The following is a 20,013-nucleotide window of genomic DNA, read 5'->3' as shown; positions in this document are numbered from 1 at the left end:
GGCTCAGAAATAGTTTAATGTATTTTATTATACCCAAGCAATAACAAGTGTCCTGCACAGCAGGCACTAGACTGTTATTTAAAACTTATTTAAAGCATTACAATCGCTGTAAGTTATGCAGGGAATTTATCTCATGCTACTTTTTCTCAGTGTGACTATGACTAGTGGCTGAAAATTTACCTTATTACCTGAGGAAGCTCAGCATCTTCCAGCTGTGCAGGGGCTCCCTGGTTGCACTCAAATAAGAAGTTTCAGTGGAGAAGTACACTGAAGTTGCTTTTTATCAGATCAGAGACTACAATCACTAATTCAGTCAGCTCACAAGGACTCAGAAATCAAATGTCTTTCTGCTTTTTCCTTGAGCTTTAATGAAGTTGGCATTATCATGCTAAATTACAGTTCAGGACCACTGTGTATATACAGGGTTATCATAAGAAGGCTATTAGATGTCTTCAGTATAGTGTCAATTATGCAGTCCCTGACACATAATTAACCAGGGCCCCAAAGCATTTATTTAATCAATCCCCGTTCAGCAAAGCACTTATGTATGCACTTAACTGGGAAAGATATGGGAGCTGTAAGGACTGTCCCACCAATGCTACTGAGCCAAGCCACTTTTTGAATAAGACACTATACTACTTGGGTAATGGCATGTATTTTCAAAAGTATCTAAATAAATCAGAAGCCAAGGCCAGTTTTCTAGAGTGACCTCGTCATGGTGCTGTAGGTAGGTTGGCTTAAGGACAAAAAGAGATCTGGAGGAAATTTCTACACAGTGTGTACTTGGCCAAAGCTTGCAAACTTTAGGCAGCAGAAATCTTTCATCAGCCCTATAAAGCTGGGATTCATTCCATTGAGCTGACTCTATATTAGCTATCCTGTCTAAACAGGTCACCCACAATTTCTCTGCAGACAATGGAGAACATCTCCAGATACCAATTCATCCCAAACAAAGGTTTCTAAGAACATTAGGACATATAATTCTCATTTTCTGTGTTGTTATTGAAAAAAACTACAAAATTAGTTTAGAAGAAATACATTGGTTTCATCTGACCAAATGCACATGTCCATCCAAGCTACCTGTCTTTCTATATAATTAAGACATTCACATTATAGGCTAACATGCCACAAAGTAGACATCTGAACTGAGATGTCCCATGCCCTACTAGAAGCTACTAGTGTAGCTGTAGACAGAGGGCTCAATTCCATCCCATAATCATAGGAGCCTAGCGCTGTTTTGGGCACTGTGGGTGACCACACCTGGCCACCAGGTGCCACCCCATCAGGGAGCATGTCTGGAGCAACTCCCATAGCACCAGCAGGTATAATGGGAGCTTATGGAGCAAGATCACATCAACCCAACACAATCAACACCCAACACTGCCTAAGGTGAACCCTGCCATCTTCTACCTCGTTAAATGCTCAGTGGGGTGCAGCAGATCCACTTCTAATTGCCAAAGTAAGAAACAAAACCAGGTGGTGAAGGGCAGGCATTTATGCACCTAGTGGGATTTTTTTAATGAACCTAGGCAGCTAAGTTCCACTGCTCCCACTTTCAGCTGGGACCAGGCATGGATCACTTCAGAGTCAAGTAGTGTAGGTTCTCAAAAAGCAAAGAACCTATGAAAAGCACATGTTGACTTAAAGCTGCTATGCAACCTGAACTACAACAGAGCCTCTCTCTGATCCACTACAGCTGTGCAAAATGCAATAAAACTACTACTAGGTGCTTTAATTCCATTTACCAATAATCATAAAAGTATTTGAGATGTGTCTGATGAACCATTTAAAAGATCGCATTTTCCAAAGATCATTTGTAGTCCAAAGAAAAGCCTTTAATACCATATAAATCAGATTTTATGTATAACAATATTTAAAACTACTGCGAGGGAGGTGGTTCTGTTGTTTTATAGTCTCTGTTCAGTCTTCACTGAATAATTTGTTTGAAGAAAAAATACTTGGCTTCCAAGTTCTTCCCAATGAATCACAGAGCAGAAATAATATCATCATTTGTCATTTTTTATCTGCAGATGCCATTGTGTTCAGTGTGGCTCTGCCTAGATGATCTGCACAGCTTCTGATGAATGGCATGTAGTAAAATACACACAATTATTTTGTGCTTAACTAACATCCTGAGCAGCTCCACTGACACATCATCTCCCACATGCTGGAAACACATGCTTTGCTTTCCCGGAAATGGAGGTTGGATCTGCCAGAGAAATACTTTGAAAATAAATCAGTTGGGTAGTAGCATTGAGATCAGCTAGTTTGCTGGGTTGAAGGTGCCACATTTTTATTTCTCTTTTACATGGGCTTTTACCATGACCAGGCACTCCCAGCATATGGTTGGTCTCATGCCAGAGCTAGAAGTGTGTGGTGTTTGGTTTTTTTCTTTAGATATTTGCTTTATGCCATCTTTGATTTGACATTTCTACTAAAAGAGTCCCTTTAAAGGTACCATTTCCTGTGCTCCTGTTTCCTCCACTAAGCAGGAGTTTGCTGCTAGCTCCTAGGAAGGTTAGGCAGTCTGTCACACTGAAATTTTTCATTGTGATGAAATTCTGAGGATGTGTCCATTCCTTTCACCCCAAATTGCCTTGCAGAGTGAAGCAGACACCAAGCATACTCCCTTGCACCCACGCTAGGCTGACCCCAGGCTTGCCTTTACCTCCTCCCCCAGCCCACCAAGGCATTTCAGTGAGAAGCAAGTTTTCTTCTCCTGTACACAGAATTCTGCACCCCATTCCCATTTGCCCTTAAAGCTGGACCATGCCTCAAGTTGAGGGTGGAAAAGTTTTCAATTTCATGTGATTTATATAGCAGGCCACAAATAAGTTAAGCTTTTCATTTGTCCACCAGAGTAACCAGCATTTGAAAAACAATCCATAAAACACAGTGAAATACAAAATCTGCCCCTCTCCAGGATTTCTGATCATCCAGATAGTTTCCAGCAAATCACTGCCTCACCATCAAAAGCCTCACAGGAGCAGCAGTGATGGTTGACACAGCCTGTGATGTGTGGGGTATGTTAAAAGGAGCACAGACTCACAAAAGATGCCTCTGCCACATCCATTCAACTTTCACCTCCTACAGCTTGTGCTGGCAAAAAAGAAGAGAAGAAAGCTGGAAATCTGAGCTGCCATGTATTATTTTTTTTAGCATGTTCCAAAGCTTAGGTTCACAAATAAGTTAAGCTTTTCATTTGTCCACCAGAGTAACCAGCATTTGAAAAACAATCCATAAAACACAGTGAAATACAAAATCTGCCCCTCTCCAGGATTTCTGATCATCCAGATAGTTTCCAGCAAATCACTGCCTCACCATCAAAAGCCTCACAGGAGCAGCAGTGATGGTTGACACAGCCTGTGATGTGTGGGGTATGTTAAAAGGAGCACAGACTCACAAAAGATGCCTCTGCCACATCCATTCAACTTTCACCTCCTACAGCTTGTGCTGGCAAAAAAGAAGAGAAGAAAGCTGGAAATCTGAGCTGTCATGTATTATTTTTTTTAGCATGTTCCAAAGCTTAGGTTATAATCAGCTTTTGTTCCTTTTTTTTTTTTTTTTTTTTTTTCCTCAGTGGCACAAAGCAAATGTCTTATCTCCAAACATCTTCCTCCTCATCCCTGCAAAGACAGTTTCTGAGCTCAGCTCTAACAGCAGCCAGAGAAGCAGGAAACCTCTGAAATGAAACACATCTTAATTCAGTGAATTTAGTGAGTTTAGACACTGAGACTTCAGCAGACAAAGAAGTGCCTACCATGTAAACACACTCTCCTCTTTTAGGTTATTAAGGAGCAGCTTCCCATCTGAAGCTGCATATCATTAATTCATTACAGATTATGGAGTCTACCACAGACTGACAGTGCTGGGATGAAACATGGAAATAAATATCACATCAAATAAATATTTGGAAAAAAGGTGGGGGGGGAGGCGTGGGGTGTGTAGAATTGCACTTAGAGAAAATTCTTAATTTGCTTACATATTTCTTAACTGTAAATTTATGTGATATCAAAGGAATCACCATTTTCTTATACAGCTTAGACATTAAAAAATTACTGAGGAAAAGTCTCTTTTCCTGCCATGCTGTCCAAAAAAGATGTTACTAACTCCATCTTAAGGGTTTGTCTCTGCAGTAAAACTAGATCATGATAACACACCACATAATCCTCAGTTACTTACAGTTACATCTATACACCCTAAGGACATTCTGGTGCAACGTGGTCTTTTTTTCCAGCTTGGCTTGTCATTTTAAACAGTTTAAGCTATGCTGAAAAAAATCATTTACACTACCACAAAGGAGGAGCTGTAACAATTTCATAGAACATAAGAGTCTTAGCCACACTCCTGGAGATCAGCTCTGCTGGATACTGAAAAACCACTGTCCCAGGGATGGTCTGGGTAATACTTACATGGCTAAATCCATGTTGACTAGGCAAGCCAGCAGTTCAGTAGACTCAATTCCCACTTCTTCCCTCTCAGACACCAATTGAATAGCTGTGCCATCCAAATCTTGGCCCATAATTTCCCCTTCCCCTATTTACAGTATGTGCACTGCACCATCCATGTGTTTCCTCCTTGCTTTTGAAAGAATTAACTTCACAAAAACCTCACCAGTTCATCAAAGTGGTAACTGAAGAAAAAGGCAGCACAAACGTTGCTCCTGGTTTCTCTGTCCATTGCTTCACACACTCTTACATCCTTGGGGCAAGACTTCAAATGAACCAAGTGCAGCCACACAAGAAAGTCACTGATCAAAGCAGCTGGTCAATTCCAGTCCAGCAGGACTTGGTTCTGCAAGCTGAGAAAGGCAAACATGTATTCAGAAAATCCCACCTGCTCTCACTGAACAAAAATTCAAGCCGAACTTATTCAGGGACACTCCTGACTCAGCAGGCAAAGAGTAACCACTATCCAAGACTTCAGTGAAGGCTATGGCAGGATGGACTCAATGCACCATAAACTATGAAAGCAGGGAAAGGCAGCAAGGGAATGATTCCCAATTTCCCAATTTGGTGTTACTTCAGTTTCTGTTAATTACAACTCTCATGGCTTTCACTTTCCAGGCAGCAAAAACATGAAAAGAGCTTTAGATCCTGAGTTTCTAACTCACACCTAACATAAAACCTTTGTAGCCATCCATCTCACCTGCTTCTCAGCTTCCTGCATCAGTACATCTGATCACTGAATTCACACTTTCAGCAGCCACTGTGTCCTAACACAACAGAGATCACCTTGCACAGCTTAAGCTAGAAGAAATTATTCCAAAACCAGAATTTGCAACATTTAACTAGAGCATGCATCTAAAATCTGCCATCAAAGACCACACTCTGCATTGTAGTTTGGTATGGGCAGCAAGATGGTTAAGCCAAGAGATCAGAATCAGGGCCTGGAGGCAGCTGAAACTTATTCCAAATGAATAGGGAAGAAGGAAGAGCTGCAGGTGCTTTTGACTCCTACAGATGTAAAGAATATGCCAGAAAACTGAGTTGATACAGTCTGAGGAGAAGTCTTGAAATTTTGTATTTTACCTAATTTGTTGGGTGATTACAAGTGTACCAGTTCAGTTTGGCTTCAGTATATTTCTGCAGGAATAAGCAGCATTTTTCTTTAAAGGGCAAATGTAAAACTCCTTGCAGCCAGCAGGGACAAAAAAAATTTTACTTTAAATCTTTGGGGGTTTTGTGAAAAAAAGGAGAAAGAAAAACTAGAAAATTCCATGGGAGACTGCCTAGAGATTTTTCAAATATTGTTCTTTGCATCCATTCTCCATTAGTCTTGAAAAATTCAAATGCCCTGTCAAAAGCATGGGCTGCCTTTTGAGCTTTACCCTTTCAGTGAGGTACCACCAGCAAGTGCTGAAGTAGAACACATGATGTGGCACAGCAGAGACTGCACCACTGCCCAAACAGAGCAGCCACAGCCTGGATTTACAGTTTGATCCACCAGCACCCACATGTAGAACAACATTTCCAGGGTCAATTCATCCAGTCAAGGAAGATAAAAATAATCTCTGACTGTCATGGATACTCAGAAAGCTGTCAATACCATGCACTTGCCAGTGGAAAACTCAGTGATCATGTCTCATGTGTAAATAACAATATTTGTTGAAATTTTCTGCCAGTTACAACAATTTCCAAAAGATGTGGAACAAGGGTTCCCCCTCTGCTCTGCCCTGGTGAGGCCACAGCTGGAATATTGTGTCCAGTTCTGGGCTCCACAGTTCAAGAGAAACAGGGAACTACTATACAGAGTCCAGCAGAGGGCAACAAAGATGACTGGGGAATTGGAGCATCTCCCTGATGAGGAAAGGCTGAGAGAGCTGGGACTCTTTAGTCTGGAGAATAGAAGGTTGAGGGGACACCTTATTAATGTCTACAAGTATCTAAGGGTGGGTGCAGGGAGGATGGAGCTGGACTCTGTTCAGTAGTTCCCTGTGACAGGATGAGAGGCAAGCTGGAACATGGGAAGTTCCATTTAAATATGAGGAAAAACTTATTTATGGTGAGGGTGACAGAGCCCTGGGACAGGTTCCCCAGGGACGTTGTGGACTCCCTTCCTCTGAAGATATTCAAGACCCACCTGGATGCAGCCCTGAGTAATGTGCTCTAGGGGGTCCTGCTTCAGCAGGGGAGTTGGACTGGATGATCTCTAGAGGTCCCTTCCAACTCTAACAATTCCATGATTCCATGAAGGCAAAATGAACCTCAACATTTATCAGAATGGAACCAATAATCTTTGGTTGCTTTTTAACCCAGTCAAAATACCTGCTGTTTTGCTGAAGGAATACAGGATGGTAGGGATAGGAAAGATGTCACTAAACTTGGAATCATAGAATCATTTTGGTTGGAAAAGATCATCAAATTCAATCATTAACCTAACACTGCCAAACCACTAAACCGTGTCCATAAATTCATTCCCCTTTCCCAAGGCAGGACTGATTAATGCAGCTTAAAGATACACCTCCTCATCATCACAGGCCATGTGAACAAGACAGCATCTCCAAAAGAAGTGTGCAACTCTTGAGGCATGAAAAAGATGTAAGTTACTTCCCCAGAGGAATATCACAAACCAGGCTGAGCCCAGCACCCAGACTCTCACAAAGGCAACTCTCCCACCTGTGTCCATTCCATCAACTCTGGTCAAATCCCAGGCAGATGTAAACCCATACAGAACAGATTGTGGGACCAAGATGCTGTTTGCATGGAAAACCTGTCAATATCAAACCATTTTATCTGCAGCTGTCAGCTCAATCTCATTTGAGGGGATATGCCTTGCCAAGAAACATGGGCTACGTTGTTTGTGAGAGACAGGACTGGTACCTTTTCAACACTGCTACATATTTGTCATGTGAGTGCTAATGTTTCTAGCATATTATCCTCCAAATGTTACAGCATGACGTGCTTTATAGGAGCTAATGAATCACATAGTAAAAACTAATTGCAACTTACATACTGTTGTGAACTGAGTTTTGCAACATAAAAGCAATCAGCCAGCAATTAAAATGCTAATATGGGGCTGAACCTCATATAACAGTTTGCCAAGATCTAGTGCAATAGTGCTTCCTGGAGAACTGTGAACAGATGGAATTTGCTTAGTAGGTAGTCACTTCATTAAGCTTATAAACCTTACAGTGCTGGAGGAGGGTCCCCACCATGATGCATTACATATTTCCAGCCTTAGAAACAATGGTAAAAGATCTGCCTAATATGATTTATTTTCTTCTTTTGACTGGCTTCTTCTATTCACATGTAAATAACAAACTCTTAGCAAGTCAGAAAGAAGTGGTAAGTAGCAGGTGCTCCTTCCAAACACAGATGTCTTGAATTTCTTTTGTTGTTTCAAACTGCAAGTTTTGAAGGTGACCACAAATAGACTAATGCAGATGGACTCCCAATGTGGTGGATGTCATCATCAAACCTACTTTTGTTTTTAATTATAAAAGCTCCTTTTCACAGATTCACTAATGCAAGACTGTGAATTGAATTAAACAATTACATTTTAATTGGGTTCACCTCCCCCTTATCCATTTTTTCTTCATTACATTCCTAATACTACAACAAGTGAAATACATTAATTAATTCAAGTGGGGAATTATTAATTTCCAACATCATCAGCCTTGGAGAAATTACCAGTGATCCTGGAACAAAGCTCACAGGAAGATGAGGAGCTACGGACTCTGCCTGGTACCAAGTTATAGCAACAGTCACATAGGTCTTTGTTTTCCCTGAGGACCAGAAATGTCTCATCAAGGTATGATTCTGGGAAGTTAGAGAATTATTCTTGAGCAAGCCTCATTCATTGCAGGTTAGCCTTTAATTTTGTTTTTCTTAGTTGACAACAATACTGGGAAAGCACGGACAAGCTCCAAACTGAAACAACCCCTCTGTACTAAGTCATCTGCAAACAGAAGCCAGTGAAAGAGACCAGAGTGGGCTGAAGACCAGGAACTCAGCTGTCTGTACATGGTGATGCCACCCAAAGTCTTGTCTGTTGATCACAGCACATGGAAAATCAATGAGACTCAAAAATGTCCCAGGCCTTGCCTGCTTGGATGAAGCTTTCAGCACAGGAAATCTTAAGTAATGGGGTCTTGGTTCTCAGGTCCTTGCACCCCCCAAGCACAAGCAAGACTGAATCACTGCCTGGTCCCAGGACATAGTGAGGCACAGATAATAAATACACATATCAAAAACTGAATAAACCTTTTCCTCCTCACTCATCAGTGGCTTTCATAACTTCCTTACAGCCTTGCCTTCAAAAATAAAGCTGTTTTCCCCACTTTGCTTAGAATCCTGTTTCCTGTGCAATGTTCTCCAGGAGAAACCCTGCATGGAAGGTCATGGTCCCTCCTTAATAATCACTTCCCTTCCTTACCATTTTATCCCTAGAAGCTCTGAGCACCCAAACTTCTTCCTTGTCTCCTTACTCCAGCATGAGCTCCAGCAAAATATGCAGCTGAAGCCCAGCAGTAAAACCCCACACTCAGCAGACTCCATCATCTGCACTTGCCATGCGTCGACCCTAAAAGGGAACAGGGCACGAAGTGCAAGCAATGGTCTGAAGGCATCACAAATGCCTAAAATGCAGATTACTCAAAACACCCTTTCACTTGCTTCAAAGGATGGCTGAGCTCCTAAATGAGAGGAGACTTGCTGGGGTTTGCTGCTGTGTTTTACTGCTGTGTTTTACTGCTGGCAGCTCTACCAGCACGTCAGAACAGAAAGTGTCATTTTGAGCCTACTTTAAATTTATGAAGTGGTAAACCTATTGCTCAGGGTGGCAAAAGGTGAATCGCCATTAAAGGAGTGACCTAGACTCTGAAAAAGGTCTGTCAACAGAGGAATTGGAAACTTAAGGCATGGCTTCCCAAATTACTGCTCTGAGATTGCTTTGGAAGAAAATTGCCAGCAGCAGCATCGGGGGCGAAAGCGCATTGTGCGTAAAATTGTCTTTCATGACAGCAAGGCAGGGCCTCCATTAACTGGGCTAGGCAAGGAGCAGGTTTCACAAAAACCTTAGTATTCAGGGAAGTCATAGAGATTTGCCTCTACCGCTTCCCCCAGGGAGCCCAGAAATTGTCAGGAGTGCTTATGATTTATCATCACAACAGAAAAGCTTGGGTGCTCACCCTCATGGGCCATGCAGCAGTACAGACACAACCTGTCGTGTTTCCATGAGGGTTTTCTGTTAAAGGCTGCTCTTCTCTAAGGTCCTCAGTACAGAGGAGAGGAGCAGTACATTTATTTCACCACAGCATGCAAAGACATGGCTGGGTTAAGGATGTGTCCTGAATCACACGACACCCTGGGTAAAGCACCAAACATAATTGCATTAGGAGCAATGGGCCAGAGAAGGGCCACAAAGATGATCTGAGGGCTGGAGCACCTCTGCTGTGAAGACAGAGTGAGAGAGTTGGGGCTGTTCAGCCTGGAGAAGAGAAGGCTCAAGGGAGACCTTATAGCACCTTCCAGTACTTGAAAGAGGCCTATGGGAAAGCTGGGGAGAAACTTTTTTACCAGGGAGGGTAATGATAGGACAAGGTTTAATGCTTTTAAATTGAAAGAGGGGAGATGTAGGTTAGACATCAGGAAGAAACTCTTCATCATGAGGGTAGGAAGGCACTGGAACAGGTTGCCCCAGGAGGCTGTGGAAACCCCATCCCTGGAGGTGTTCAAGGCCAGGCTGGATGAGGCTTGTGCAGTCTGGTCTGGTGGGAGGTGTCCCTGCTCATAGCAGGGAGGTTGGAACCTGATGATCTTTAAGGTCCCTTCCAACCCTCACCATTGTATGATTCTATGATTCTGCTTCACTTACAGAACACCCATAAGGAAGCAAGCAGTAAAACTACAAATCTCTCCTTCCAGCTTAACACTCAAAATGTACATGTTGGTTGGGGCCTATAACATCACCACCATTTTAAAGTAGTTTATTTATCTTTCAGCAGGTGCAGATGCTCAAGCCTAACCTAATTCTTCACTGTTACAATGGTAAGTGCAGCCTTGACACCCATGCATTGTATAAAGGGGGAGATGGCTATAAATATCTCTAAGCAGTGGAAGTTGTCTCATATTACAAACATGTTGAGGAACCAAGGTTGCTTTGTATCTGCTGAAAATCTGAACCTCATAATGTGCTTCTATACACATTTATGAGAAGGTGTAGCCACACAGAGTATCTTTTTTTTTAACCAGGCAGAAATAGCCAGAGTGCACATTTGAATCAGAAATACACTGAATTTAAAGGTAAGTAAATGAAAGCAAAGCTGAGACTTAAGTTGGACATGATGAAAAACGCTGCTGTAATACCTTACACTATTAAGCTCTATTGTTCCCCTTTGATGCCTTGGGAAAAATATTGCAACAGGGCTGAAGATCTCATTTCATTGTGTCCTGGCTGGGGACTGGGTTCAGACTGCCTGCTCTGGGACCCTTAGAAGACTCCTTCAATGACCTCATAATACTTCACTTTCATGCAAAGCTTTGGGGAAAATAGGAGTCTCAGCATACCTGAAGCTCTGCTATCCCATTATTGTACCTGCATGTACCATGAAACTTCTCAATGAGCAGCGAAAGCAGAAAGTTCTCCTCTGATAAGAAAAAAACAACACAACAATATCCTACACATTTTCAAGGAAGGCATAAAAGCAAACAGATAATCAAAACAGCTGGATATTTTCCAAATTTACACTTGTTTTTGTTTTATTTTCATGTATCTCTCTAATAGCACAGCAGGCTGAAGGGAGGGAGGAAAAGAGGGCTTCTGTGGTTAGCAAGGGGATTGTAATAATGTTGAGGAAAAACATGGAGGAGACAAAGGATTTCAGTCATGTCAAAAAGAAAAAGTAGTAAAAAGCACTTTCTCTTCTAACATAAGGTCAGAGGAGCAACCTGGCTTGCTTCTCTCCTTGGCAAGTGAGATCAAGCAGTAACTCTGCTCATTGCCTCTGGAACAAGCCCCAAGTAAGAAAATAACTCAGGAAAAACCTCACAACCTGTTCCCTCTCAGGAAAATACTCATCTGAGATTGCACTAGTAACTGGGAATTGCCTTTGATTTCAGGAGCCACCTTCCCACCTGGGGCAATACTCTCACTGTGGAAGAGAGAAGATCAAAGTTGTTATTGAAGACATTCCCTGAGGTGGGGCTCAGCTACAGGAGCTACAAAGATGGGCTGACACAGTTGGGGCTGCTGAGTCTGGAGAAGAGAAGGTTCCAGAGAGACCTAATAGTGACCTTCCAGTATCTGAAGGGGCTAAAGGAAAGCTGGGGAGGGACTTTTTACAAGGCCAGGTAGTGTTAGAAAAAGGGTAAATGAATTTAAACTGCAAAAAGTTAGATTTAGGTTAGACATTAGGAAGAAAATCTTCACGATGAGGGTAGAACAGGTTGCCCAGAGAAGCTGTGGCTGCCTGCTCCCTGGAAGTGTTCAAGGTCAGGTTGGAAGGGGCTTGAAGAAACCTGGTCTAGTAGAAGATGTCCCTGCCCATGGCAGGGGAATTGGAATTACATGATCCTTAAGGTCCCTTCCAACTCAAACCATTCTATCATTCTATGACTCCCCATGCACAGCAACAGACCCAGGGAGGTGGGTTTTATGCAATACCTACAACACAAGACCCTTGGTATGCAGACATCCTCATGGCCACTTCTCACCATCAGCACTGAAAGAAACCAGGACTGCTCTTCAGCCACACCAGAAGAGTGTAGCTCCTGAGGTCAGTGACAAAACCCAACACCTAACTGAGAAATGAGCTGAAAGGGGAATCTGACCTTTGTGAGGCATCAGAAAGCTGATTAATGAGTTTGGGACTCATGTAACCTCAAAAGGGTAATTGCTCAGACTCTACTCACCTCTGAGATACATTACAGAAACAGAAAGAAATTACACAAATGGGCACTTTTTTTAAAAGACCTCTGCTCCTGCAGCAGGTCCTCATGGCCGGATCTTCTCTGATAATATCCCCAACATGAGGCACTACAGCAGCAGCCACCAGTCACAAAATGTCTTGTTTTCAAGAAGTACTAATGAGATGAGTGGAATTAACAGATAAAGACGCACCACAGACCATGTTGTATTGGCACCAGTAGGTAAAGTCTGTATGAAGTTACCCACAGAGATACGAGCACTGAGAAGAAACTTGCTGAATCAGGGGGATGGAGCTGTGACCATAACCTGGAGCCCAATCCAGACATAGGAAGAGGCTTCAGAGCAGGATGCAAGAAAGGAGAGAGAGGGAAAAATTATCAAACCCAGGAGCTTTGAAGGCTAAATTCAAAGAGAAGTAAACTTCCAGAGGCATTTTTGTGTTGTTGCTCAACAGTCTTTCAAGTGGCAAACCATCCCCACTTCCAAGTAATTTCCCATCAGTCACTCAGAAATCACCCTCATGGGAGCCAAGACATATAAAAATAAAGGTAAAAATCAGAAATAGGCAAAAGGAAAGGATGTTCTCTACAAGCAAGTATTACAACCTTTCCAGAGAAGATAACAAAATCAGGGATAAACAAAGTAGAGGAGGAGCAAAGGGATAAACAAAGAGAGGAGGAACAGCAAAGGTGTGAGAAAAGAAAATTCTGTGACAGATTGCAGCTCCCTTCTATGCTAGAGAGGGGCTAGTAAGGAGGAACACAGCAGGAACTGAACCAAAATAGGTCAGGGGCTGGAGGATGAGGAAAATTTAGGCTATTTGAAAGAGACATATCTAGGGATAGTGACCTGACAGCAGTGGTCTGGGACGGTGGGAGAGAGATAATAGTAAGAGGAATGAAAGGAGCAGGAGAGGAGGTACCCAGGTACCAGTGGCATAGCTTTCACCAGAAGAGTTCTACAAAAATATTATTAAATAGCTTTGGATGTGCAGTTGAGGGTTTATCACAGCTGGATAGTGGGTGTGGGAGGTTTTTACCCTTACTATAAAACACTGATGTATACATAAACTTTTCTCAAGCCAGGTGAAGTTGCACTGGTTGAAGCCATTGGTCTATCTGTGCTCTGGTGGACCCCACAATAGCTGGGAGAGGTGAAGGCAGGGAAACACAAAAAGAGCATGTCATTTGTGCTTGGGAATAGTCAGGAAAATGAAGTGAGAGATAGGAAGAACTGAGGTCCCTGTGGAGGGTACTGACTTTGTATAAAAATAATGGGCAAAGGCAGAGAGGTGAGATTTGATGAGGACAGAGACATCAGGTCAGTGAGATGAAGGCTATAATTGAATACAGTGAGGTGGTAGCAGAGGTAATTAGGGCTCAGAAAGCTGCAAAGGGCACAAATTAAATGAGGATAAAACAGAAGTTAAAGCACAAAGACAGTTAGCGTGCTGGGTTCCTTTGCCAACGGCAATCTGGCTGATGAAGATCAATTAATTGAATTCAAAGAGCTAGGATGAGCCAGGCCTTCTGGGAAAACAGAGTTTGGGTTGTAAAGAGGAAGAACAGAGCTGGTGAGAGAACACCAGGTGTGAACACTTGTGGAGAAAAAAGGTGCTGATAGTGATTGAGAGAAAAGTAGAAAAGCTTGAATTTGATTGCCCTTTATTATCCTTGTTGCCAATTTTCTGCAAGGGTTTCTCCACCTTTGAAATATCATTGTTATTTTAAATCACTAATTAGTTTCCTTATAAAAAAAAAAAAAAAAAAAAAAAAGTAATTTGGGCCCAAAAGAAGATAAGAGGGAGCTGCCATGAAAGGAGAAATTAGGAACTAGTCCTGGCAGTGCAGGGAGGAAAACAAGAATTGATGTTGGAGAAAAGGATCAGAAGGCAGGAAAATTGAAAGAAGAAAGGAAAGTTCTACCAGAAGTGGGAAGAATGAAGAACATAATTTGTGTTGTCATGTTGTCAGAGTGGAAAGGTGGGTAGTCAGAGACCTCAATGAAAACCAGCACCTCTCCTCCAGTCCATGACCTACACACCCTCCTGATGAGCAATGGGTGGAACTTCCCTCCAGTCAACACTGTATTTCATTTGCTTTCCTCCTCCAGCTGCACTGAAGTGATGAGGCATGTTAAAACTACCAGATGAAAGCTACAGAGTCCTCCTTCCTGTTAAACCATGGAAATTATCAGCTGGAAAGCACCGCTGGTGATTTCCAGATTTTCCCTTCTCTCAAGAAGATTGGGGCTCTCTGGAGCTGTGAGAAGGCATCAGGCTTTGAAGGTTCTCTACCTCTATCTTCCCCAGAGGCCTCTGAAGCCCAAGTTCTGCACTATATCAGAGAACACAGTAGCAGGAAGTAACTTTTAGCTGGATGAAACTTGGGTCTTATGGATATGATGGACCAGGACGAGAAAGCAAAGAGTTTATAAACATATCCATCCCAGTCCTCACATGGTGAGGTTCATTCCTCTCAGCTGGATCTCAGCCAAGCAACCTTCAGCAACTTCAGGAGCTCACAGACTCTGCATCCTCTCAGGGTCTGTAAGAAATGTCTCCTTTTTTCCTTCCCCTTGAAGACTTAGATGTGGATTTGCTGCCTGACTCCCTTCAGATTTTTCTGGTCAACACCTCTTCTACTGTCCCATTGCATGTCACTGCACACTGTGTCCTCACATCAAGGGGGGGTTCCTCAGTCAAGTGAGCTCAGCTGCTGGATGGGAAGGAGCAGCTTCTCCCTTCCAGGATGCTCCCCAGCCCAAGGTGTGCCAGCATGGACAAGGTGATGAGGCTGTTGTTTTCCCACTGCTCCAAATCCCTCTACTCTTTACCTCCTACTCCTAGTAATAGATAAATGCAGAGTTAATCTCTAAACTTCTTAAGCTCATGTTATTTAGGTTAGCAGCTAGAAGGACAAGAGTGATAAGATTTTTTCACAATCCTGATTAAAATAAAGATATGGATATTCACTTACTTCCCTGCACTGTTCATCCACAAGATGCAGCAGATGGAACGGATCCTATTTCTGCCAAAGACTAATGGTGGATAAAGGCCAAATGAAGAAGTGAATTTACCAACAGAGTGAAATCTGTCAAGGGTGATGGAGAACCATCCTTTCATTTTAAGGTTCCTGAGAGGTCTCACAGCAGGTTTGTTTTAAGTTCATCTCTGTAAGATTACCAGCTGCCTCCCCACTGTGGGACTGTAGATAATGCTGATAAAAAAAAGTAAATTGCCACTTGAACACTGTATATCCCAGCCACTGCACAATAAGGGTGAAGATAAGGATAAAGGGACCCCTGTCTGTGTTATTTTGAGAAAGAGAACATTGAGTATTATATGGCTGCCTTATGTGTAGACTAGTTACTGCTGTACCTGGCCACTCCATGACACGCTCTTGGATATGCTAGTTGAAAACTTTATTATCTGTATCAGTACCTGATGTTCATGTTATTATGATTTAATTTTTGAGTCAAATGGGCTGATCTATAGCATAAAAACAACAGGGCCATGAACTGGTAATTTATTATATGGATCCTTTAACAGGAAAATAGTCAAGAGAGATGATGTTCCCATTAGGCCAAGAGATGTACACATATAAATCATGCAAACCTTGCCCAAACAGTTCCCCAAACCAGGAATTTTTTCTGCTTTTTTCTTTTTTTTCTCTATTTTGCAGGCTGGGAACTTTTCCACCGAAAGGATTAAGCATTAAACTATTAGTTTAATGCCTTCAAAGCTTTCTCAGTGAAGATCAGATAAAAGAGGAATCCAAAGGAGAATATGCCTAAGATATGATCTGTGAAACACGACAAATCAAAACAGGCAGTATTAGTCTTCATTTGGCTGAGAGTGCATGCCCACTCTTATAATTTGTGACTCAGCAATTACAGATTAATAATCAAAATTGGCAGGGCTGGCACTTGCTGCTTGCCCTGGAGGGCAAGGACTGTGATGGAACCTCTTAATGGATTCCCAACACAGGCTCATCCCCTGTAGACCCAGCTTCACTCAATGCCAGAGAAAACTTCTGCAACTTTGGCTGCTTTGTGTCCACTATATAGTGGAAAATCTATAGATTGCATCTATGTTTTGTCCTCAACAACTGGCTGGGGTTTTCAGTACTACTGTGATTAAATTCATCCAAGTGACGTGATCAGTCCAATTTATATTCCCAAAACAAAAGACAGAAGTGCTCCAACTAGAGTCCATATTTTCTGTCTGATTGCTTTTCATTTCACACTTCTTTGTTTTAATTACATTTTAAGATCTAATACAGGGAATGTAGTTCCTTGCATCCAATGAATATTGTACAGATTTAAGGGTCATAGGACAAGGAAAGAAAAAAAGACAACTAATACCCCATTGTTTACTGTGGTTCATATAATGTGCAGTCAAGTGCTGAGTGAGTTTTAATAGGAATCTGGTTTGATTGTGATTAAAGGAAGGACTTGGTGAATTAATTCTTCAGCTCAAAAGGATGGGCTTTTAATTTTTTTTACATGTATTGAGCCTAAAAAAGCTGATTCTGCAAAGCTTTCTTGTCCTCACTGATTGCAACCAATTACAAGATGGATGGCCTGGATTTAAAAGTATCAGTGGGCTGCAGCAGCTGGCAAAGTATGTCTTAAACAGCTCAACAAGGAGATGGTGGGAAGGAAGGGGACACGTCATGGATGTTATTGTTCCTTTCACTAAGGCAGTAAAAATCCTGCTTGGGTAGACAACAAGCTCTTTCTTAAATTAATAAATAACAAAAACAAATCCACTAGAATGATGAGCTGAAATGACCACCCTGTCACCATCATCTCCTGTGGCCATACCTTGTGCTTTTAGGTCACTTGCTGAATGTATTGTCAGTGTTGTGTTCATGGATTTTGGGTCCTCTGGAATGTAGGAGGTGTGAAAAACTGCTGCCCAGAGGTACTCTGGTGCCCAGGGACTCCATCCCTGGAGGTGTTCAAGGGCAGGTTGGATGAGGCTCTGAGAAGCCTGTTCTAGTGGGAGGTGTCCCTGCCCATGCAGGGGAGTTGGAACTCGGTGATCTTTAAGGTCCCTTCCAACTCCAAAAATTCTGTGATTCTGTAACTGAAGTCCTGTGGAAAATCTCCTCATGGCCAAGAAGTTATTGGCAGCTGTACCATCCTCTTTGATGGCACCAGCACCACCCTCTTTGGCATGAAAACCACCCTAGTCTACCAGGATGGTGTAAGGGTTTGCTGGAACCCCTGGGTAGAGCAAAAAAGATGGTTTTCCAGAAGTGAAGAATGGAAAGATGAAAATTAATTTGAAATGAGTAGCTGAGTCTCCAAATATAATACACCAGGGTAAGAGCAAAAGGAAAACAGAGATGTGTTGAGCTGCAAGGAGCTATGGGGTAAGGGGGTGGATTTGGTAACCAGGAAGGAAGCTGAAGGTCATGAGAAGTTTTGCTGAGGGCAGCAATGAATCTAAATTATCTGTGTATCTGCTTGGGCTAATGAAAAACAAAACAGGCACATTAGCACTTCAGAAAGGGACCCAAAAGTCACAACGTTCCTGTTGTACAAAAATTTCCAGAATGCCTAGTAAAAGTCTTTCCTGGATTGGGAGGCAAAGTGGAAAGAGTTTTTTTTTCTTAACAACTATTACAATGTAAGAGCTAATTTCTTCCCCAGCTGCAAAAAAATAACTCCACAATGTGGGTAAGGAAATCAGTCAGCCAGCCAGAGGTACCCACCCAACCTCATTTCTTCTCTGTGCTCTTCTGTGTTTTCTGAGCAGAAGTATATGAAATGGCTCATGTAAATAAAGTGCAAACACTGAACCAAAATAGCCTCCAAGTCCAGTTAGTGTCACTTGTGATATGTGACAGTGACTTTGGCAGAAACGCAGATCATTAACAAAATTTAACCCCCTACCACAGAATGCCTCTAGGCTCTCAGAAGCCATCACCATCCAGTGCTGGCTGGCTGCCTGTCAATAATTAAAATGCAATCTAAGAAATAATGGGAAATTACTACTTCTGGATGCTTTCCTCATAGCTGAGCACTTTGTTCTGAGCTGCTGGAGGTTTCAGGCAGCTGCTGCCCTTGAGCAAGGAGGTGGGGAGGGTTGAAAAAAGAGCTGCAGACAGGGAGAAGAGACACAGCTCCTGTGGACAGATCTTCCCTGAGGTTTGATAATTTTGTGACCCATTTCACTAAGTGGCTCCTCAGGGCCAACTGCACCCAGATGTTTTTGCACCATCGCCCCCATGAGCAGCGTTTGACTAGAGCATTTAGGTAACCAGAGATTACAACTTCAACAGGTACAACTCAAGCATAACCTGAGCTACAGACTCTAGGAGAGCAGGGGTGTGCACAGCATAACCTTGACTAAGGAGATTTATACTCAGGCTCTGCAAAAATGGGAAGGTAGGTTTGCTGACTCTCAGGAGGGGGAGGCACTCCCTCTTCATCCCACCTGGATGTGATTGAGAGTGATTGCCCTCCAAGGATGAGGGATAGGGCACAGGCTGAGGGGTGGTGATGGGAGACCTCAGCAGCAGCCAAGCATGCAGAAGGGGTTTAGTCTTCATTAATGAGCAGACTTCCTTGAAGTAGGGGCCAGGGAAAGCCCTTGCTCCCAGCATCCTTCTAGTATGTTAAATGACATCTTCTCCTTTTCATCTGTATTTATGCTGCTCTAATGTCAGGCTGTCACAGAGACAAATTGTGCACATTTGGTGCTTAACTTTTCTTCATAAATCCTGCTCCACAGCCCTTATTATTATCTGGGCTTGAATCCTATCTAGTCCATCAGTGTGTCCCAGTGATGACCTGCCCAGGAAATGCAGACAATAAAAGGCACACCAGCTTGGAAAGTATGGAGGTAATGCCTCCTCATCCCATGGCTCCCTGCCACGACACCCATGGTCTCATTCCCACCCCCTCCTGCTACTCCTTATGTGCTTGGTCCTTCCATTGAATCTGGGTTTGTGCCAGGTTTGTGTTCTTCAAATTGCCTCTCATTTCACTTTTTTCTGTCCTATTTTCTGATGTCCCCACTTTGCTGTCTCAAAAGTTTTGCATGGAATTGTAAAATCTCACTGTTCTCTAGGACTGGTCCACAACTATGTGTCCCTCCCTCCCTGGAAGGACACAACACGTGCCTGCCTCTCTTGTGAATCACTGACACGCAAATTCAGTGCCATCAGGCACCATAAATGGTTTTGTAAGTTTGTTTTTGGTAAGGAGGAATGCCAATGGGATTTGATTGGGCTGTTGCTACTGTAAGACACCTTGCCTTGCTGCTGCTGTGGTGCCATTGCCCAGCGTGGTTTCTTTGGGTCTAAGCAATTTAAAGTTCTGTGTTAAACTCTTAGTACAGACATACTTTACACATGATTAAGGAACTAAAAAGAAACTGCTGCAACAAGCATTTTTTCCACTAATGCCTCTATATAGAAAAAATTGATAAGACGTCAAGTTTTTCCTTTAACCAATTTATCTTCCCTGCACAGTTAATAGTAAGATCATCTTGAACAACTAATCCACATCCCTAAAGCAGAAGCTATCATTTTTTTTAGCATTTGCATTTAAACAAAATGATATTAAGATTCAGCAGGACATGATATGTAATCCAATAACCTAAGGTAATGCAATTCAAGTCCATGTAGC

The sequence above is a fragment of the Chaetura pelagica genome, unplaced genomic scaffold, assembly GCF_000747805.2.
Source record: "Chaetura pelagica isolate M959 unplaced genomic scaffold, ChaPel_1.0 scaffold199, whole genome shotgun sequence".
NCBI classification, from domain to species: Eukaryota; Metazoa; Chordata; class Aves; order Apodiformes; family Apodidae; genus Chaetura; species Chaetura pelagica.
Note: the sequence above shows the minus strand (reverse complement) of the source record.